General features: G+C 31.0%; 1 protein-coding gene and 1 long non-coding RNA gene across 5 annotated transcripts in view; one reads left to right on the plus strand and one right to left on the minus strand.

Annotated features, from left to right (window-relative positions):
- Positions 1–25,023, minus strand: part of LOC107065369 (uncharacterized) — a 393,202-nt gene that overhangs the window by 233,845 nt on the left and 134,334 nt on the right. The window lies entirely within an intron of this gene.
- Positions 893–16,018, plus strand: LOC149031409 (uncharacterized). 2 transcript variants are annotated; one of them, XR_016177746.1, is made up of 2 exons: positions 893–1,431; positions 15,055–16,018. It is a non-coding gene; the product is annotated as an uncharacterized LOC149031409 (long non-coding RNA). The 2 variants fall into 2 exon arrangements; XR_016177747.1 differs by having other exon boundaries at positions 893–1,404.

Here is a 25,023-nt window from a genome sequence, read left to right on the forward strand (position 1 = left end):
CTAATGGTACAAATTAGTTTGTAATGTTGTTTGAATATATTTCTAATTAAAAAAAAAAAAAACATATCTAATATAACGATCTTTAATAAATCATGTCTAATGTTACAACACTAATTTTATCCCATAAATTCTAAAAAAGAGAAAAAATAAACGATTTATACACAAAGATTCAATTTAATTAATCGTTCAAGTAATTATATCGAAACAACATCGATCAAACATATCGTTTGTGAGAAGAAGGATAGAGAAGGAAAAAAAACTCAATTAGAAATAAGAAATAGAAAAAAAAAGGTAATAGAATTCGTAGAAGATAAGTCGTAAATGAAAATAAATGATGACACGCGCCTTTTTACTAGGTGGTCCTAGCAATAGACGAACTTAGTAGGGGCTTCTTCTTCATCGTGTTTACTAATTCATGAGATGAATAACTTAAGGATATACGTTCACAGTTTATGAATAATGCTTATTCGAGTCCTTAACCCGATCATATAACAGGTGACCCTTTCCGCTTCTGCGGGCTTTCAACTCGTCGATATACACGTGGGAATGCACCTGTCGGTCGCTCTTGAATATACTCGAAAATAATTTTAATTATGGTTGCATACTCAGTGCGTACAACTTTAATGACCGTATTCACACGGTTATTTTGTTGTAATTCGAGACCTACAAATTCCATTATACGCTTTAACCGTATCCTATATGTAATTAGATAAAATTGTTTTATATTTTATTCTTAAAATGTATATATCAAATAATTAAAATATATAAAAAAAAAAACAAATATAGTGAAAAAAATATTATTTCGTATTTTTTCCGATATATGATTTTAATAATAAATTTAATAACTTTGATATAATAATAATAGTAATTAGATTTACTGATATAAAGAAACGATTATGTAATCGAATATTTTACATAAGATAGATATATTTTTGATCATATATCAAGAAGAACGAGAAAAAGTAAAAAGAAATAAAGCATAAGCTAGTAAGATGTAAAAAAAATAAAAAATATAAGATAAAGTAATTAATCACGCGCTAATTACGATCCGGTAAGAGTAGGTAGGTTGAAGGTTAGAAGAGTAAGGTTAAAAGGGCAACTCGTTTGCTTAGAATCCACGTGGACGACGGACGAGAGGGAGGTTGTGGGGAGAAGAAGAGGTGGAGTGGGTTGTGGAAGGAGGAGTTGACGGTTCTTGTAACTTGGAGACGAGACGAGACGAGACGAGACGAGACGGTTAATCAATCCTGAAGCTCGTTACAGTCAGTAAGGGCTGCGCTTCGCTACTTGAAGTGGCGTTAACGCATCCGGGTAAGGCACTAAAATGTCAGAAATTGTTAATCTACTCTGGGGACTCACGCACGTTGAAATCGTACGAGCACATTTACGGTTCATCACAAGTATGTACGTATGTACGTATGTCATGTGCATGTAAGTATGTGTGTAGAGATATAAGTATAAACGTAAGTGTATTAACATGTGTGTGAACACATGTATATGTGTGTTTGTATGTGTGCTATATATCGTACGCTTTTCCAAGAAATAAACCCTTACTCTAGCTCTTGCCCTTCCTTCTCCATCCTTCCTTCCTTCCTTCCTTCCTTCCTTTTCGAGATGAGAGAGGAGAGGAGGGATGAGGTGAGGTGTGGAGAGGAGAGGGTTTTGCCGACGAGCAACGCCAGCAGACCGCACCGTTATTACTAGCGATAAATCGCCACGTTTAATAAGAGCTCGCGAGCACGACGTACTAGACGTAGGTTAGAGACGGCGAAAGTATGTTGAACCCGAAGTACGAAAGGTCGAGTGCACTCTATTCAAAACGATGTCCACACAGAGGCTGCTGCTGGTGCTGCTGTTCGTTCATTCCTTCCTTCCTTCCTTCCTTCCTTCCTTCCTTCCTTCCTTCCTTTCTTCCTTCCTTCCTACGTTTCTTCCTTTTTCCTAAGTATTACATCGGTCCTATCCCCGTTTTCAACCAGTTTAACCAAGATATTTTCGACTCTCTCTTTCTCTCTTTCTCCCTTTCTCTTTTTTTTCTCTTTCTCAGGAATCCGAAGTATTTCCAAAGTACTAAGAAAGAACGAACTAATATTTCTCTTGACTTTTTTTTTCCTCTTTTTTCTTTAACTCTATGTACTACTGATTGAATCGTATTACTGTTGAGTATTTTTATTCTTATTATAGTATTACTTTAGTATAATGGAAATTTGATTTTTGTCTTGAATTTATAACTTTTTCTTTTTTATAAAAGATATTTTATTTATGGTTTATTAGGTATTAAATTGCAAATGCTATTTTTTATTATATTTTTAATACTTTGCATTGTGTTGACAAATATTTTATTTCTTATCTTTTGTTAAACCGAATTTGAATTAATAAGAATAATTATATCAAGAAAAATCATAAGAAAACAAATTTACTATTTACAAAGTAACATATGGTATTCTATTTTTCTATTATATTTTTAATACTTTGTTTTGTGTTGAAAAATATTTTATTTTGTATCTTTTGTTAGATTGAATTTTAATATTTTAATAGACATAATTATATCATAAAAAAAACACGTTATCTTTTTACAAAGTAACATATGGTATGCCATTTTCCTATTATATTTTTAATATATCATCTCATATGTTAAATATTAAAATTAAATTTACAAATAATTAAAAATTAAAATGCATCGCATATTAAGCTTTAAACAACTATTACAAATAATATAATAATTTTGAATAAAAATTAAAAGAAATATGAGAAAATATCAAACGTAAAAATAAAATATAACTTAACCTACATTCATAATTAATAAGCATCATTACTCAACCTCCCTTGTATCGTTAATTAGATAATTTTACAAAGAATCTAGGTTATTGGTATCAAAGAGTATACAAAACAAAAAGAAATAAAAAGAAGAAGAAAAAAAGAAGAAACAGTAGTCGGGTGATTGTGTTTCCGTGTAGCATCATCGAGTTGTACAGTCAGAAAGCGCAGCTGTTAAGAGACACTCGAGGACGACCCTTAAAACCTTTTCCCAAACCACAAATCCCTTCGAGACAGAGCGCTATTAAGGTCTCGATGTGTCACGTGCTCACACTTGAATCTACCGTGCACGTGCATCCATGGAAAACGATGAGAGTGAGAGACGTGACGCGTCATTCACGTTCATTCCTTTTCCCTTCCTACCCGCCTTTCCCAACTCCTCCTCCTCTTTTACCTCCTTTACCTTTCTCTTCTTCCAAACCCCTTCCACGTGGAACTTCGAATTTAATTGCACTCGTGTGTCGCTTCAATTATTACCCGCGTTGTATATATATAGTCATGACCGGAAAGGTCCCCTGTCTTTCAAACACTCGTTTATGCAATCATTTGCATATATTTGAACCTTCTTGACCTCGAATAGAATGAATTCAATTCTATTATACCTTCTTATTATTTTATTTTGTTGTTTTTCTTTTTTCTAGCCCACCTCACTCGGTCGATGTTAACGAAGCTCTTTCGTGCTTACAAAGGAAAGTTAAAAATGCTTATTTCCTGTTTACGTCTTATGGTCATCATGGTGGGAAATAATTAATGAGACTTATATGAATTTATACACCAACTGCTCGAAGTTTGGAGTTCTTATGTAAATTTGCAAAAATGTGACGGAATATATTTAAGAGCTAATGAATCCCTTTGGAATAACCGAAGTAGATATTTTATTTGTTAAGAAAAATTTACAAGTAAAATATTTTCTTTTATGTATTATTTTTTTTTTTATGCAAGAATTTATTTAAAACAAAATTCTGATATATTTTAGGAACTCTAGTAATTAGTTTATAGTATGTTTTTAATTAAATATTTTTCTATGTTGCTTGTAAAAGTTTTTAAAGGAATCCCAATAGAAAAATTCATTTCAATTATTGCCATAAACTGGATGTATAAATTGTACGATAAAAAAATGCTGATACTTTTTTAAAAACAATACAACTTATTGTTAATAACATTTCATTTAATTTTGATAGATCATATCAAAATTGATCGATATCTTCGATTTTTACGAAAATTAGCAAACGATTCCAAACCTTAGACCGGAAGTGTATAAAATGTGGGTAAATTGGGGAATATTTAAAAATATTTTATATTTTTTGAAATATAAAAAAGAAAGCAATTATAAAAATATATCAAATAGAAAACATGGTATTTAAAAAGAATATCGTCTTGTTTAAATTGAAATTATATAAGTCAGATACAGAAAGAACAATTGTAATAAGTTGAACACTGGTAATACACTAATCGATTAAAGTAATAATAACTGGAAGTTATTTAAACTATCTTAAAGAAAGAGTTAAAGAGTAAGGTGTTAGTGTAAATAATTAAATCACAAAGAATAATAAAAATAAATAAAATAATAATTAAAAAAACTTAAAAAGTACAATTTCGTTCAAAAATAAATAACATAATCTACAACGAAAAACTTACACTCTCATCAATTAACTATTAGTATATTTAAAAAAAAATAAAATAAAATAAATTCATTAAAAAGTAAAAATCAAGAAAACATTTGAAGTATGATCCTAATTTCTCAGGATAAAAAAATAGAAAATCATTAAAGTTTGAATCCCAGTATACGATAAAAATATCTTCATACGATTTAACGTTTTAGAACATAAGAAAAATATGCAATATCGTTAAATAAATATTCATTAATTAAAAAGCAATTAAATGTTTGACATATCGATATATGTAGTAGAAAATTCCTATCGTGTACTATTCTAATGATTAAACGATCGCTCACGTACAGATTATTCTTCCGAGCTATATCCATTACGATTTCCCAATGTATTCTCCTCTGGTTACTCGTGCTTCCACACTGGTATCGAGGTCGCGTGCGCAGATGGACGGATGTATCGAAATTCCCTTTATACGGTCTCTTCTTTTGATATTTCTTTCTCTATTTTTTCCCTTTTCTATCTCCCTTTCTCTTTTCCTCTTTTTCATTCTTTCCCTTTTCATTCTCGACCTTTTTCTCTCTCTTTCTCACTTATGAATAGATATGTATATATTTAATTTATATTATTAGAAATATGTGTGTATATAAATTATGTATGTATTTTCAAATATATACATCGATTATATACAAATCGATATACATATCGGGTTATAGTGGCACGTCGTTCCATAGACCTTTTCGCATTTTCAACCCCATTTTTAATACCCCGATATGGAAAATATTTTCAGAGGGTTATGACGTTGACCATGACGTGGGATGACTTCTTTTACCTTTTCTTTTCTTTTTTTCCTCTCTTCTACTATTTTTTACTGACACAAGCACAGTACGTGTAAAAATATATATACATACAATATATATTTTTTAAATTATAAATTAATAATATATATTAAAATATTTATAATATTTATATTATCCTTGATACACTTATTACGTATATCTATTTAATATATATATATTTCTACACAGATTCTCTTTTCGTATTTTACTCTCTCTTTTTCTCTATCTTTCTCTCACTCTCTCTTGTATCATATATATTTTTTTCTCATTCTCCTTTTTTCTTCTTCTTTCATTCTCGTTAATGTGAAATTAGGACAATGCAAACAGACTACCTGAACATTCTTTAAAAATAAAAAAAACCTTTGCACATATTCGTCGAAAGGTTTTTCTACATTATATTTTTTTTTCTTCATTTTTTTTTTTTACCACTACTTTAAACAACGTTGCTATCAACGAGAGATGTGAAAAAGAAAGATAAAAACAAAGACAGATAGACAGACAGACAGAGAAAGAGGAAACATAGTTGTTTAGAAGAGAGAAACGTTGAACAAACATACAGTCCGATATTGAAGTACAACTTTCATGCATTTTTCTCGTGACTATTCCGCTGCGTTCTAAAACTCGATACGTTTTACTTCTTTCAACTCTTCCTTCGTTCCTTCTTTTCTTCTTTTCTTTATTCTTTTTATTCTTCTTTACTTACTCTTTGCTCGAGTAAAGTAAAAGCTAGGAAAGTATAAGAAATGTCCAAGGATAACAAGAATTCATCCAGACTCGCAAAACTCAATCATCTTTTTTCGAAATGATCGACAAAAGGGTCATATTTGTTGATTTTTGATTTTGTTTAAAAATCTTTTAAACCAAAGTTTTATTCTCGTATTCTTTCCATTACTAATTTAATTTAGAATAATTTCTATTCTTCCCTTTTTATTATTTCCAAATTTTAAATTAAATTAGAATGAATTATCCAAACTTTAAATTTTGGATGCGTTAATTCATTGAAATATTCTATCAAAATTATTATTTTCTTCATTAATTTATTCCTTTTAACCATAAAGAACTAATGTTGAAAGATTTCAATTATCGATACTTTTAATCGTCAAAATTATTTATTTTATAAATTTACTATTTCCTTAATTTAGAATGAAAACAACAATACTTACAACTTTAAATTTATTAATAATTGAAATGATCTAAAATAAATTCGATTCATGTTTGCGAATATTCATAACACACGTTCATCATTTTCTTCTATTCTTTACAGAAAAGTTTTTGTAACACTTTATTAAAAAAAAAAAAAAAAAGAAAACTAAAAAGACAAAGAAAAACTGTAGACACTTCAACGTGATCGATTGCAACGGTCAAAGATTTAATGGCAGGGATATGTCGACGAAATTGACGAAAAAATAATGAAAAAAGAAAAGAAAAACAGAAATAACAAGAGAAGAATGTTGAATCGAACACTTCATATGTCTATCTTTGTCTTTTACATTGCTTCGAAAAATCGACGAACCCCCCTTGGCGCGTATTGCGGGCAAACGGCTTTCTAGAAAAAAGTAGGGGAGGGGGGGGGGGTTGTCGTTTAATCGACGCTCGTTGCTGCTGCATCGGATTTTGATTAGCCCGGTCGCGTCACGTACGTTCGTTCCGTTCGTTCCGTTCCGTTCGTTCCGTTCCGTTCGTTCGTTCGTTCCGTTCGTTCGTTTGTCGAGCGGTTAAAAAAATGCATCTCATATGTTGCCACGCTCACTCTACGCGTGTAACTAGAATTCCAAAAGCTTCCACAAATACATACACACACATACATACATATTATACAACGATGTGTTAGTACACGCATATACAACACGTAGACGACATAACGAGAGAGAGAGAGAGAGAGAGAAAGAGCTGGTCTGTCTAGCAATTTTCCAGGCATACGCTTGTGCACATCCGTGCACACTTTCAACCCTTCGAACACCCTCTCTTCCTCCCTCGGTTATCCCACCTTTTCTCCCTTCACAATCCCCTCTTTTCTCTCCCGTCTTCATTCCTCACTACCTTTGATAACTTTTAGTCTCTTTGACGATATTAAACGTTCCTATACCAACGCATTTATCTATACAATTTCCGTACTTTCGTTAGGTTAAACAATTTTGTTTTTTACGAATAATAGTTGACAATTTTTACTTACTTTCTTTTTTTGTTATTTTTTCCTCTTCTAATATTATTTCAAACACGCGCGAGATTTCTTACAGTTTTGATTCGTAAAAAACGTGTTGATTTGAATTGCGATTCGGATAGGATATTTGTTCGTATTATTTATAGAATTGATTAATGCAAAAACTCAACGGTGATTTTAACTCGCATCGTTTAAGCATGAATAATAATAATAATAATAGTAATAATAATAATAATAATAATAATAATAATAAAAAAAGGGTACGTAAAAACGATTCGATAAATCCGCGTTGAAAATCTCGTACCACTCATTTTTCTTTCACCTTTTTTCCTCTTCTTCTTCCTATCCCCCTTTTTAATTTTAATTAGGTCATTGGAAGTCGTTCAAAACGCTTTAAATATTTACATCCTTCCAACGGAATATTAACGAACGAGCGTGATACTTATAAAAACGATAGAAAGAGAAGAAACCATTCTTACGGTGATAATAAAGTTTCAAGAAGAAGAAGAATAAGAAGAAGAAGAAAGATAGACGAGTTCGTAAAATTTAATCGACTTTTCTTTAACGACACCGACCCCTTTTCTCTTTTCGAAGAAAACCTCGGACTCTCTCGTTCCATCTCTCTCTCTCTCTCTCTCTCTCTCTCTCTCTCTCTCTTTCTTTCTTTCCCTTTCTCATCTTCGCTCTTTACGAACTTCCAAACCTTGGCAGCAAGTTATTAGGTTCGTTCATTGTTGTGCGTTAGCACTTTATTGTTGTTTTAATTACGTTTGAGAGAAAGAGAAACGTTCGTAGTAGCTTGGTGTCGTTTGCACCCTCCCTCCCCTTTCAAATGTTGCAACCTTTCCTTGCCTATGGGCAACACCCTTTTATCCCTTCAACTCCCAACCACCCAACCACCCCCAATAGGTTTCTTTTCCACTTTTACTTTTACTCTTACTTCTATTTCTACTCCTTCGTTTCCCCATCACTTGCTGTTGCTCTCATCCTCCTTCAATCCCCTTACCCCCTCTCATTCTTTCCAACCCCCCACCTTGCCCTCCCTCCTACCTTCGCCCGAACATCATCGCCAGCAGTCGCATACTAGAATCGCATACTCCCACTCGGAAAAGCCCCCGTCGACATATTGCGCATGCATAATTTAACGTGTTCAAACAAATAACAAAGTTTTCGCATGTTGATGAGAAACGGCAAACGCAAGCAAGCGAAGGCCCGCCGCGGACTTCGTTCGAACTGACACATACCGACTGTCACTGACATATTTTTCGTTTGACACGTGGAGGAGAGAAACGATGAAGGTTTTCCCACATATATTCCATACCAAGAGCTCGTTCGAAACGTTTCGTTGAAATCGACGAGGATGACGACTACGACTACGACGAGAATGACGAGGATGAGAAAAAGGAGGAAGAGGAGGTAGAGGAGGAAAGGGAAGAGGACGACGTTCGATTCCCATTCAAAAGGAGGACCCCGATGTGAATTCGATGAATTTATACCGTAGAACGTTTCGATATAATATGTATATAGTTCAAAGATATATGTTTGGTTATCTCGTAATACTTCGTATACGAAAAATTATAACCTACAATTATAGATAAAGGTATTTGGAAGATTTTCTAATGTTTTTAAGTGAATCATCATTTTAAGAATTATCTCTGAAATTTATTTTTGAAGTGAAAACTTCTTTAGATTGGGAGTAATTTAAAAAAAAGTGAAACGCAACGGCAAGCGGCGATGCAACGGAGCGGTGGGCGGCTAGGCAACGGAGCGGCGGGCGGCGATGTAACGGCCACGATATTTAGTAAGAGGAGAAAAAGAGATAAACATATAGTCCTGCGAGAGAATGAGACAGAAAATAGATATAAGCTTTTCCTATTCTCGGTCTCATCTTTATGCTCTGCTACATAGTTATCGCTCCTGGTTGTATATGTTTGTGTTTGTGAGCGACTGTATACTACGAAACGTAGACACATATTATTTCGATCCTATACCTGTTTGTAGGTAGAAGCGATAGAAGGGTAAAAGAATAAGCAGAGATAAGCACATAGGTATGCGACAAAAGTATAAGGTCCAAACGAGCCGATGGTCGACATAAACAAAGAAGGTGTGTGGTATGTTTTTTTTACCAAACGTGTCATTTCTTTTCTATTTCAAAATGTTCTATTTTATTGAAAAATTATTATGAAATTACTTATTTCGTAAATATTATTTTTATTAATGATTATAAAATATATAGATTAAAATAATTGAATTGTATGCAAAATTTTACAAAAAAAAAATTGATTATAAGATACATGAAAGAAAAAGAATTAAATAACATTGTAGAATACTTTTTTTATAAATATCCAAAGACATGTTTTTTAATTATAATGTTTGCGTATTTAGGAAATTTATACTAAATTTCCAATAAAACAGAAAACTTTGTAAATACAAGAAACTCGATTACGAGGCTTTTTAACGAGGCTTGTTAACAAGACTATTCTACGAGGCCTGATTAAACACACCCTACAGACATATCGGACGAGACCCTACGGACTTATCAGACGAGACCCTACGGACTTATCAGACGAGACCCTACGGACTTATCAGACGAGACCCTACGGACTTATCCGACGAGACCCTACGGACTTATCGGAAAGACCCTACGGACTTTTCGGAAAAAACCACACTACTTTTCGGAAAAAACCTTACTATAGAGGTGTTTACTACACTAACAGAGGTGTTTAGTTACCATGCATTTTTTAGTTACCAGAAGCAACTCGTCTCATTTCTTTGAATTGAGAACTTGCTTGCTGTGTAGTATGTTATCTATTTATATGTGTTTTCAATAAAACGTATAATAATTTTTGAATGTGATAACAATAATATAATAATAATAATATAACAAATAAACCCAACAATTATCCTACTCCCGATATTCTGCAGTCGTCTCTTTCTTTCGAAACTTAGTTTTTCGAAGGTTTCACTTTAAACACGTGTGATCTGCCCACATGATATTTTTTTTATTTAAAATTATCCTTGAAATTTGATTTCTTTTTAAATTAATATATACATTCATAAACGAAAAAAAAATACTTATGATGCACTTTTTATCAATGCGAAGGGGGGGGGGATGTGAGTATTATTTGAAATTGGGAAAATTTCGCAAATAAATTTCTTTTCATTCAAGAATTCCTTCAAACAATATCCCACTTTGAATTAAACTATGTTAATTTAACTAAAGTACATTCTATAAGTATTAAAAATGAATACAAAAATGATTATTCATCACTCTGAAATATGGATTTTAAAGCAATTTCAATACTCTCATAACTAAACATCATTTCGTATAATCTGTTAATACTTCGAATTGCAATTTTCATTTTTTTTTTATAATGTAGGTTCATTGTACGATTCGATGAATGAAAAAAAAAAAAAGAATGAAAAGAACAAAGAATATTGTTCTCAATTCTCATAAGCGCGGGATCCATGGATTTTATCCACTTTAACGGATGAAGCAACTACCGATCGATGTTATACCGAAGGTTGACTAAAGTGTTATTAACTTCCAAAAGTAAACTAACACTGGTTTCATAGTTCTTCGCGACTTACACTATTACGTTCACTCTCTGAAAAATGTGTACGTGTATGAAAGGCTTGAACGTCATATAATGCTTGATGAAAAGCTAAGCTTCTATACCTACGTAGATATACACATATGCACACATGAACACGCACACACATATATAAATATACACACTCATATACATATATCTATATATATATATAGGTAGATGCAAGTAGAACGTGGTATTTGCCAGACTCGTTGGCAATTTGCCTTCGCGTAACGTGGTCTCTCGCTTCGAAGTATGAATAATAATGACCGTGGATATGTGAATTACGAGGCGATTATCTACGTCGAGGGTGCGTTGGTTATTGCAACGCAAAACTCGTGTATTCCTACACCGTGCAACTCTACTTTTCGTCGATCGATTCTTCCTATCTCAGTTTCCCTACTCACCCCCTTCCCACCCCACTCTTCACCACCCAACCAACCTCTTTGCGAACTCGTTACAAAATCATCATACTCTTTTTTTCTTTGGATTTAATAAAATTCTTAACCCTTACGCTACGAAGGTTCGTATACACACGTGACTTGTGTTTTTAAAAATACTCTAATCTCATATACAAGTAATTGTATACTCACGTACGTGATCGAACTATCATTTACGAAGAAGATACACGTACTCGAATAATTGATGCTTGAATAAAATGATTGTACACTGATTGTACGGTATAATTGCATACTTTAAATTTAATATTACTAGGTCGGGGTGAAAGGTTTTTCATTTTTTAATTGCAAAAGTGAAACTAGTTTTCTTCGTATTTTGTCAGTATCATCTATCTGGAAAATATGAAGAAACATTCTTATTTTCCTGTTTTTTAGTAACCCTAATAAAATTCTTTTTATGTAAATCACATTTCTTGGCAAGCATATCTGAACGAATAGGTTAATTATTAAAATAACAATTTGCAAGATAGATAAATGGAAAATTAACTTCTCTTCATTTAATTTTATTTTGTTAATTCTTCTAGATGAACTTTCGAAATATGTTTCGGTGAAATACAATATGAAAATTATGAAGAATTTTGTTTATGATTTTTATCTATAAATGTTTGAATCGAAACCTAAGTTGCGTTCCGAAACTAAAGAAGATTCTTCAAAGTTTCAAGTACGAACTTAGGTATATCCGTAGGATATACACGTTGGAAATGGCTTTGATCGAAAAGCTTCACGGGATAAACTTGCTTTTCTAAATCACCACCTTCCTTCCTAACCCTTCCTCGTTCTCTCGTAGTACCAAAATCCTCCGAATGTGGCGCCAGCTTACGGCTTTGTAACCCTCCAACTTTCAACCTCCATTTTTAATGGCATTCACCTCTGATAAAAAATATATTTTGTATTTCCGATTAATCGATCTTTCGATTTCACCATAATAAATCAAATCATATAACTTAATACAATATTACTAACAATCATAATTAGAACAACGTATTGTCATTTTTTTTTTAAGTATGAAATAAACAATTAGTATTTCAATGTTTCTTCATATTTTGATGACTTTCAAATAAAATTGTAAATCCTGTTAAGTGTAATTAAAACATACATGTCATATAAATTAATCAAATTTACTATTTTTTATGGTTAAACAGGACATATGGTAAATGTTATAAAATTAGGAGAAATTTTTTTCTATTCTTTCTCAGCACGTTGACGTCCTCATTTTCTTAGGATCTGAAAAGACACGTGATAAATGCACACCTGTCCGTATATACATGTAAAATATATCTGTACACGAAGGATGTGTGTCAGAAGCATTTTGTTTAGTAAAATACCGATCGAATATTCAACTCACGGCTTTGACGAATCCATCCAATCCCCTCTGTCGAGGTAAAAGAGGAGTAACACGAGGAAGAAAAAGTATAGCTCGTATATTCGTGTATTCGAGTAACACAAGGTAGTGATAAAGTTCGTAATATCGAATGGTCCTGTATAAACAGAGAATAATAATCTTATTTCAAGTTTTTAAAACGACAAACTAGAAAACGAAAGATAATATTTTTTGCACAATATTCTTCCTGACTTTCCAAGTCTATAATTTTTCTTTTAATTGTTACACGCTCTACCTTTGGTTTAATTTCCTTTTATTTATATTCTTTCCTCTTTTTTTTTCGTTTATTCTTTTTTTCAACCCACACAAGTTTGGCCCGTTGATTCGTTAAAAAACATTCCGTGTGAGAGAATAATTTATGGGAACTTTTCACGGCCCTGCGCGTCATGGCCTGTCCCTTCGTTGTAGTTTCATCCTGCTGACAAAGACAAAGTGAGAGAGAGAGAGAGAGAAACAGACGCATTTCGTTCACGGATGGTTTCATCACTCGCATTTTGTTTATGATTTTATTACATGACATTCCAGTTAAAATCATATCTCATCGTTCGTAATTCTTCTACACTGCCTAAACCCCCCTCCTCATCCAACCACCCCGTGTTCAGAAACTCTCGTACGTTTTGGCGTTAATACGATAAGCCACATTAAAATATTAATTACGCGGTGTAATAATTAACGACAATATTGGGAAAATTTTTTGAAAGTTCCTACATTCGTTGTAGTGTAAAGGTGTATAAGGGGGGTGAGAGGAGGATGTGTGTTGGGATGTATGTAATTTAGGGAAGAATCCGAGAAGAGGACAAGGGGATGAAAAATTACATTGTACGCTACGTCGACTAGCGGGTGCATCGTGCTGACGTTTAAAACGTTAATTACTTTCGCGCAATAATTCGTCGAGAACGTGTACAGCGCTTCTCGTTCGTGGACCATGTTTTTTTTTCTTTTTTTATTTTGGTTTTCGTTGATCTTGTTTTTCCTTTTTTTTACGTTTTTTATTTTCTTTTTTACTCATTTTTTTTTTTTTTTCATTGCTACCAAATAGTTTTCTTTGTACTATCCAACGTAACTTTGGACAAAAAATAACGCTCGATTTTCTTGTTTTATCCTTTTTTTTATTCTTCTTTTCTTTCTTATTCTTTTTTTTTTTATCTTTGTTTTTAGTTGCCAAAATTCGTTTGCTTGAAAATCACAAAAATTTTAAAACGAATTCGGGCACACGTTTATACACATAGTAATACCAGTAGTAGTAGTAGTAGTAGTAGTACTGGTAGTAGTAGGAGTACGTGCATCAGGAGAGAATAGTGGGAAAATGGAAGTAGGGCAAAGTGGAATGAGAAGGATGTAGTCAAAGCTGGAGAATCGAGTATAGTCGGCTCTAAGCTTTGGTATGCGGCTGATATCAAACTTACCGGATACTTTATGCGCGCGGAATAATCACTTTTCAAAAGAAGCGATTAAACAAATACTTTTTCCTATATTAAAAGAGAATTTTAGAAAAGATAATTTACGGTACTCAACTTATAAATACTTTTTGTAATATTTTAAGTATGATTATATTAATAATTATACATTACAAGTGAAGTTTCAACTCTAATAAATGTTACAATAATAATATATAACCTTAATACTTGTTAAATCTTCGTTAATATTTAACAAAAATATTATTATTGAAGTAATTTTTCTAGTATTTTATATTGTTACAATTATTATTAAAATATACAAGATATCTTGTAATATGTGTGACCAATTTCAAAAGTTGACAAGGGAAATCAAAACAATGGAAAAAGTTTAAATAAGCACATGTGTTCTATTTGATCTTATTCCAAAGTTATAGCCACATTTGTGTTCAAATAATTCACGAAAGTTTATTTTCATAAAAGTTATTTGAAATGACTAACCAAGCTCGGTTTGCATTTAAGCTTGCAGTCGTTGCATCATAGAATTATGCAATCTTTCAATAATTCCACAAATGTGACGAATCTATTGACAGACTTATTGTATACATTCACGAAGTTCTTCAATTCTCGTAATGGATGTTGAATACACAATTGTTTTCAAATGAACTAAGAGAAATAAAAATTTTATTACAAACTTGTAACTTTTAACGCACATCAAATAGAAAATAACGAAATACCTTTAGCAAGAAAACTGAATGATGAAACTGAATCCATTAAACTAAAATGATTAAATTTAATTTACAGAATTTGCGTCATCAGCAAGAACAAGAAATATCCACAAGAAACAGACAACTGTTTAGAAATACAAATCGAGAATTATCATTGTTACAAAGTTTCTGTTGATCGTACATAAAACATTATGGTTGTTGGAATTTAGGAAACTTTTTACAAACGATTCTTATGGATGTAACACATTGTCGTAACTCAATGGGGAATCCCTTTTTACGTCCTGCACCGAAAAACCCCGGAACACGCTTATTAACAACTAAATATCCCTGGACAAAAAGCCATCTAGACAACATTAGCGGCAAATTTAAACAATTATTTTAAGCACTTTCTATGAAGATAAGTTATCGTGAATTACCAAAACACAAACATAACTTTGAAACCTGTTCAAATTGTTAGTTTTTTGTGATTTCAGTTCATTTATAAAGGTTGTACAAGGTGTTAGGAAACACGGTACATGAATTTGCAATTTTTTGTATACAAAATAAATAATTATAAAAAAATCAAACATATTGAATTTTCTTTTATTTTATTAAAAATATATATAAAAATAATAAATAATATCTGACAGAATTGAAAGAAAGTAGGATATTATTTATCTGTTAATAATAACAATTACTCACGTTAACTGTTTGTATTTATAGACGACTAAACATGCTAACGGCGTGTTAACGGAAGACTGCATCTGCACAAGCAAACTCTACATTATTACAACGAGAATCTCGATAAACGTTAAATCATCGACATTGACAAACATTGTCGATCTTTACGTCGGTGTTTGTTGGTTGCTTTGCATCTACCCGTTAACACGATCAAGAAAATAACTATTATAAATCATCATTTCGTTACTTCGATTTTCATCGATATATTTAATTATAACGAATTCAAACTCGATTTTCGTCGAGTGGCTAAAATAAGTTATTAAATCGATTAAAATTTAAATTACTATAGAAATTTTAACAAATGTACAATTTACGTATCAAGATATACGTTGTACGCGTTTATTTCGTTAAGATTGCAATCCAATCTGGTATTCGATTTTATCTGAACAATTATCGAATAGATAACTTTTAACAAAAATTTGTAATTAAATAAAATTACTGGCTGATATCAAAAATAATAATTATTAGAATTATTATCAACAATTTGAAAACAGTAAATTAAGTATCAGCTAAGTATTAGTCAAAATTATTAAATATTGTACTTTCCTTTGTTTCTGAAGTCAGATTATCATAAAGATAATTAAATGTACCACATTAATTGGTAAATTTACTATTACTTTATTATACATTTAGTAAATTTAAAATTGAAAAACTTAATTTAGGGTCAACGATAAAAACATGGATTTAAACAAAGTTACTATGATTTAAAAAAAAAATTAATATATGCAATACTTTTGATACTCATAACTAAAATCAAATCAAACAATTTCTAAAACTCTCAATTACTTAAACTTGTAAACATTTTTTTATAAAAAAAATATTTTTTACTGAAAACACAAGTAGCCGTACTATCAACGATTTTTCTTTATAAAAATACCTCTCTAAAATGTATGCACAAACGTATACATAAGTTAAAAGAAAAAAAAATCCTCATCTTGTGTATCATGTTTGCTATATATTTTTTTTTGTTCTTATGTCTCTTTTTATTTCATTTTCACTCTATGTAGTTGCGTCTTTTTCCAACGTTGATTTTGAAGAGGATCAATTAATTAAGAGAGCTACCTGCATTCTCGACCTACATAAAGAGAGACAGAGAATTTGATAAAATGAGATAGAAAAAGATAAAAAGAGAATGAGAAAGAGAGAGAGAGAAGGCTCGTCGAGTGGTTGAGCACTCTGAGCTGTGGTCGTAAAGGCAGGCAAGGAAAAGATGTTAAAACAGATGTGGCACCTTTGCGTGAATAAGAACGGCATACTTGAAAATCTCTACATTTATAGTAACAGAAAAAACGAAAAATAAAAATATAAAAAAAATGAGAGAGAACGAGTAAAAACTCTCACGAGAGAGAGAGAGAGAGAAGTAGAAAGAGAGAATCCAGGAAATCTCTAATTAAAAATCAAAAGTCGAATAACTCGACGATGTCGACGACGTTACTCGTGTGGATGCTGTAAAAAAAGAAAAAAGAAAGTTTAAAAAAAGAGAAAAAGATAGTAAGAGTTAAAGTAAAACCAAAACCAACGTCCCTCTTTTTTATTAAACTCGACGAACGTGCGGGTAAAGGGAAAGACTTGCTCTTTGACGAGAAACCTTGATGGATCTCGAAAAACAACGTCTCTTCGAGCGAGAAAAAACTTTAAAATTCTTTTTTTTTCTCTCCACTTTCTTTCCATCTCTTTCTCTAACTCTTATTTTTTTTTTCGCATACGCAGTTGCTCGTAAATAGAAAAAAAAAGAAACATAAGAAGAAGATCCGTATAATAAAAGAGAAGAAGTTTTCATATTCGAGGATTTTTTTTCTGTCTCTTTTTTTTTTTTTTTTATCCTTCTGAGAATTACGACGAACTATAAAGAAAATAGAGGGCTAATTACTTTAACACGCAAGAAAGAAAAGATTTCATACAAACACATGCACATTTATATGTATATGTATATAGAAGCAGTATCAACCCTTTTAACATCATCGCTCATGTCTAAGTAAATAAGCAAAGCTATATTTTCGAATATCCCGTGAAATGTGCAGATAGGCCGCTTAACATCCCGAAACCCATTCGCGTTCTCTTCTTCGCGGTTTGCATAATTATCTCATAAAAATGGACGCGGTGAGCCCCATAAAGTAAATAGAGTATTTCTACGGGCTACAAAAGTATCGAATAACCTGCTGGGAAACAAAGGTCTGACGTTATTGCCAACACTCACCTAGACTACGGAACAGTAGTAAGAAATTAGTTGTTAAGAAGGGGTGGAAATGTTCCAAACATTTGTGTTTTATTAAAGGGAAAAACTTTGTTTTCTTTTCTCATTTTATAAGGAAAGTAATTGTTGAAAATATATTTAATCTATCTGAAAAATCTATACTTTTGTTTATTCATAGAATTGCGATATTATATTCGTTTATTTTAAATTGTTAATTGTTTATACGTCATTTTTAGATGTTAATGTCATTGAGTTTGCTTGTGATTTATTTACATTAAAAATTTACTTTTAAAAATAGCACAAAGTTAACAAATTTAAATATAAATTAACGACTTTTGGAAAATTCTTGTTTAAATGTATATATTTGAGATAATAAATGTGATATGGTAATTATAAAATTGATTCAAAAATCACGTATACAATATATATTTTGGTTATCCACGACTATCTCAAATATATTCTGTTATTTTTGATAATATTAGAATATGTATCGCGACAAAATTAATTGTATTTTAATACATAATGCAATGACATGCAAATTAGTATTATTTTAGGTATAATACACATTCTGTTATCGTCATTGAGTTATTTCAATTTTTTTTTTAAATGATAAACGAATTTTTCGGATTTATTTTAATTTTTTTCTTAGCATAAAATCGGTTAGTCCTTTGAGAAGAAAAAATAACAAAAAATTAAGAAAATACTATGAAGTTCTACCTTTCAATCTTTTTCTTCAGTTCTCTCAGAATCTTCGTAAAAATAGGTCAAGTTTGAATGGGAATGTCGTTCTCTTAATTAATTCCATCCTCTCGGTTCTTGTACGAAAATTTAGATTTGAGTAGAGATTTGGACAATCCGTGCGTTTTATTTCATTGTATTGTCGCATTGAAATATTTCATTATTATTTTGTCGACTTGGTGAAAGTTGCTTGAAATTTTTTTTTTACCGACAACAAAACAAGTGGAACAGTTTTACCATTGTGTCGAGAAATGAAAACAAATAAAAAATATATAATTGTATGTAAATTAAAAAATACGAAAGACGTGTCAATATAAAATAAAATATTCAGATCTCTAGCACTTGAATATGCTATCTGGTAGCTAAATTCAAAATTAGTGTAGATAGGTCAAATCACTACGCCACGTAGGATCTCTAGCACTTGAATACGCCACCTGGTAGCTAAATTCAAAATTAGAGTAGATAGGTCGAATTGCTACGCCATGCCCCTGCCAGAGATCCCAATATCAATTTTTATATAGGCTCATTCTGTATATTATTTTCTTAATTTTATTTTATTTTGTTGTATTAAAATCGTACGATTAAAATGCAAATTATTTTATCGAACAAAATATATAAAACTCTATAAATGAAAAAAGATCTAATAAATAAGATGATTAATAATTGTATAAGAGAAATCGAGTAAAATAATAAGATTTTATATAAAGCTTTTGACGAAGAACTTCAAATCTCTCTTTTCGATTTTAAAAGGAAGAAAAATAAATGCAAAAAGAAGTAAAAGCGTTGAAGAGATCTTATCTTAAAGGTTCAGTATCAGCACATTCCATTCCAGCATATTGGCAGCACGCTTCATCGGTAACGACGATAAAGTCGACCGTTTATGATACTCATATAGACATTCGTGTGTGTATGTGTGTAACTAAGAGTGTTTAAACTTCTACCTAACGTACACAAAGATGTGATATAAGAAATAATTGTTCATAAAAACGTACTGTTTAATAACCTTAACCTATAATACGAGTATTAATTAAGATTTAAATCAAACAAAATTCAATACACTAAAGTTTTATGTATTTCCTTTATTAATTAAATAATAAAATTAAATGAAATCATAAATTTTCTATTAAAACCTAATTGACCATTATTAATATATAATTTAATAAGTAAAAATATCAAAATTTTGCAACGCAATATATCCATCTTCAAAAGTGTCCTCAAACGCCATCTGGTATCATTTTTAACATACATAAAGCTGTGATAGAAGATATAATTGTTCATTATATTTATAATTGCTTAATAACTGTAACCTATTAATCAAACATTGATAATTATTTGAATCAAATTAATAAGTTTTCCTCTTATTAATTAAATTATAAAATTAAATACAATTTTAAATTACTCATTAAAATCTAACAGACCTTCAAAATTATACAATTTAATAAATAAAAATAATAAAATTCCGGCATGCAACATATCCATCTTGAAAAGTGTCCACAAAGATGGGATAGAAAAAATAATTGTTCATAATAAAGTACTTCTCAATAACCCAAACCTATAATACGAATATCGATGAAGATTTGATTAAAACAAATTTCAATGCACCCATTAATTTGTTTGCTTCTTATTAATTAAATAATAAAATATATAAGTACAATCATAAATTACCCATTAAAACCTAACAAACATTAAATAATATACAATTTAATAAATAAAAATAATAAAATATTGACATACAACATATTAATCTTGAAAAAGTGTCCTTAAACTCAACCTGGTTTCCTTTTCAGACATAAATCGATATCCTAGAAACATGGCAGTAAAATTGAAGGAAGAAATAGTTGACCTTTCCCGTTGGATGCATCCAGATAGAAAGAGAGTCGCATTTCTATCTTTCTTTCTTTCTTTCTTTCCAACCAACCCAGCCAATGAATTCGCATGGAACAACGTTTGGACTTCGTTGATTAAACGTCCGTAGGACGTACTCTTTCCTTCTCTACGTGTTCCCGTTTACAGGTTGAATTCTACGATGTGTCCTGCACCTGACGTCGTGAGTGTGGACGAAAAGGGTACAAGAAAAGAGAAAGAGAGAGAGGGAGAGAGAAAGACAGAGAAAGGTCGGGCTAATTGGATGTCGGAGGCGCAATCTTGTGGTCTCCATTTGTCATTCGGTAGAGGGAGAGAGTGTCGTTGTCCTATACTCTCTCTTTCTCTCTTTTTCTTTCTCATTTCGTTCATATCTTTCGTTTCACTCATACTCACGAACTATTACTCGTCCTTCTATAATACTTTTCTCTCTTTCTCTTGTTTTCTCAATCCTTCTCTTTCTATTCACACTCGCATACATACTAACATACACACGTACAAACATACACATTTATATTTCAAGAACACACAAGGGGAACATCCCTTAGAAGTAAAATATATACGCTCGCACACACACGTGGAATCTTTCTTTGAATTAGATAGTCTCAACCGTCTTTGCGCATGTTAAGCCGGATATTACGAGAATTCTGAAGGGCATGTTGACCCTTCGAGGAATTCGATCCACGTATTCTTGAGGTCGTGCCAACAATTTCACTCATTCGAATGATCACTCGTTTCTTTTAACAGTTTCAAACTGTAAAGGAACTTTTATTATTTTCTCACTGACGAGATATTCCCTTTTTGGAATAGTTCAAAATATTTCTTTTGAACGTAATCTTTTTTTAGATTTTTTTTCTTTAATTATGCTAGTACGATTATTAGTATACTTTTGTAAGTTTTTAAATAATTTTAATATTGAATATATTTGAACATCGCATTATTTTTATAAACATTTTTACAAACAAATTATTAACCCTTTGAAATTCAACCGTCACTCATCGTCCTAATTTACATTAATAATAAAAATGTTAAATTCTAACGTAACATGTAAAAAAAATTGGTTTCAAATATGAATATAAAGATTTTAGTGATCCATATAAAAAAATAAAATATCATTTCGGTTGATTTTATAAAAATTAGGAGTACATTGATGTTTGATTATTTAAATGTAAACGTAAATTTCGTGCAGTTTTTAGACTCGCCATAAAATAAAAAAAATAAAACATTTAATGCTAAATCGTTAGCGATCCTTAGGTAGTAACAATTGAAGCTTCTTTCGTAAAGGTAAGAAAGAAAACAGATCGTTGACACGATATTCCCTTAACGAGAATTAACGTGACACTATTACCGTGACCGAGTTTCGTGGATGCGTTCCTTTAACGACAGTAATTTCGCTTCGTTGAAATCGTAGAATACGCTTGGCAATCGTAAACTTGAACGCTCGTGTAAATGAACAAAAAAAAAAAAGAAAGAACAAACAATAAAAAAAAAATAAAAGGAAACGAAAGAAAGAAATACGAAAGAAGAGGGAAGAAGAAAAATAGAAGAAAAAAAGGTCGGTGAAGAAAAATTGTGCCATTAACGACAAGACGAATGAAAATGATTACAAGAATAGTTCACGTATTTCAGGTGTTGGTTGTGTATTGTTACACATTTAAAACGATTCTAACCGAGTTCTTTTGAAACTTGGAAAAATAGAACGAGATGATAACGAAACCGATAACGAGTCATAGCTAAAATCTTAACGAAACTTGAAAACAAAAAGAATATTCTATATAAACCTAAAACTCGGACGAATGACTATTATTGCAGTTGATTGTGAACAATGGAAGTGAAAGAATAAAATGAAAAAGTCTTATATAAATAACTTCCTTTTCTTTTCATTCTCAATTTCTTTACTTCTTTTACCTTCTTTTCTTTTTCCATTTCTTTACTTTTCTTACAATCTCTACCACTTATCAGGGTCAGTAAGTATATGTGCATTTCGTATTGTGATACCTGTTACGATTTAAAGATTAAAAATATATATGTGTATATATGTGTACGTTGAATTGGAGTATCGCATTAAAAGAATAATTAACGTTAGCAAGCAAAAGTTTACTTTTGTTTTATTACTTTTTAACATACACTCCGTTATTTCTATGAAGATAACGCAGTGTGTTTTATGCGAAGATATTTTTTTTTTAACAAGTTTGTTGCTTCATTTTTCTTTTTTTTTTACCAATGATAAAAGCTAATCAGCAAGGGGAAGGGGAGAAAAAAACATTTAATTAATGGTCATACGTTTACATTTTTTATTAATACAAATGGCTGTCCGAGTTTTTATTATTATTGTTGAGAAATTAAATTTAATAGAAATTACTGAAGTTTTAATTTCAAAATTAAAATGTCATACTCGGAGAACGTTAAAACAAAGTGAAAAGTTTCGGTATTTATTTCGTTATTAAAAGTGACGCGACAAATGACGTTTATTGGTATTTAAATTCTTCATTTCAATTAAATATGATTTTGATTAAAAGAATAACATATTTAGATATAGCAAGGGGTTTAGTTTAAGGGCTAATATTGATAAAACTCTAAGTTCCATCCTCTTATTTTTACCCAAGTTAAACACATATAAAAATTGTAACTATACTAAAAATTATTTATTTATATCAGCTTGTATAAGACTTAACCCAGTTGGATTTTGTTTCAACGCGATTAAACACGGATTTATATTAACTTGAAATTGATGTATCACGATTTACGAGATACCATTTAAAATATTGAAGTAAGGTTTAGTAACTCCTGTTTAAGGGATGGTACACTTAACATTTGATCAATATGGGTTTAAAAACTTCTCTACTGGATATTTAAATGAACGTATATTATCGCTTCGATACGAAATTATTGAAAATCAACACAACAAAACGTTGGGACAAATTTTAAAATGAAAATACCATCACGTTATTTTACGTATTGATTTAATTCAATATAAAATGTAATAATTTCTCTCGTAAGTAAAGTATTTAAATTTAATCTGACATTTTGTTGATAATCACATAATAGAAAGTACATACTTAAACATTTCTAACGCATTAAAATTGTAATTCAAATAAGAATGAAAGAAAGTAAGAAAAAAAAAAGTAAGAAAGAATGAAAAAGTAGAATGAAAAAGTGGAAAGAAAGATTATTGTATAAAAGAGCAATAATCCAAAGAACACGGCCCCGTTCACTTTTCCTTCCCATGCGAAAGTTCGTCCATGCAATATCGTTAGATTAAGTTTATAGCGCGGAATAAAACGCTGTGCGCAGTGCCGTTGATACTCACTCAGGTTTAAAAGCGAGAGAACTGGGTCGCGTGACGAATCGAAATGGATATTTTGCTGACGACTACTCACCTGAAACAGAAAGAGAGAGAGAGATAGATAAAATATCGGTTGGGTTCGGTTAAAATCTTCATTTCCATGGTTATTTGCGGAGATATTAATGTGCAAAAGCAAATAGATTTTTCCTTCTTTTGCACCCACACCCACACCCCACAACCACCCACTCTTTACCGAAACCCCCGTTTCAAGAGCATTTATTCTTTACCCAACATTCGCCAAATACATTTCTACAGTCTTAAAAAGCTTTCCTTTACTCGACGCTACGCGTTTTCACTATTATTTTTTTCTTTCTCGTTACTTTAAACGAGAAAAACGTTTTTCTTATTTTACAGGAAATAGAGCCCCCTTAGTTTACTATTTATATCTGCTGAGTCATTAAATCCTACAAATGGTTCTTACGTTTAAGTTCTTCGATGACTATATTGTAACTCATTTATTTTCATTAATTATAGATTTCTTCGAGTAATATTGAAAAGACTCAGTTTACGGGACAGTTAAAAAAGAGAGGAAATCGATAGGAAAATCTATAAATATGATATTTATATAATTTTTAATGGGGTACAATATAGTGAGATAAAAATTCTTGAAATTTTACTGTAACAAAGCAAAGATAAACTTAAATAAATAATAAAATTAAATATTAAGAATACAAATATTAATTAATTAATTGATATACATAAAAAAATTAAAAAACAAAAAGAAACAAAACTGAAAATTATAATAAGATTTAAATGATGTATATATTAATGTATTAAATTAAATGAGACGTTTATTGTTAACTGTAATAGCGTGTTTCACCTGAAGTAAGCTGCTGTACAAGAAAAAAGGCGGGAAAGAAATTAACCTAAGTCAAATTCAAGATAAAGGGCTAATAATGTTGAAAAGTTGGATAAACACGATTGTAAAAATAACTTTCATATGAAATAAATAATATTCCAATAAATGTTTTATCTCAATGAAATGGGTTGAGGTATTTCTGGTTATAATGAAGATGTGTATGGTCAGCATTCGATAGATCAAGTAAATCCGAAGATAGGATGAGTGGGTGGTTGGATGAGAAAGGGTGGGTTTGTTATTGATGATCGATACATTTAGCAAGATACTATACACTCGCGCCTGTAAACTCGCACGCGCGTTTGAACTTCCATCATCCCATTTCTAA

This window comes from Polistes dominula, unplaced genomic scaffold (genome assembly GCF_049000335.1).
Source record: "Polistes dominula isolate Pdom_NZ unplaced genomic scaffold, Pdom_raw_medaka contig_21, whole genome shotgun sequence".
NCBI lineage: Eukaryota > Metazoa > Arthropoda > Insecta > Hymenoptera > Vespidae > Polistes > Polistes dominula.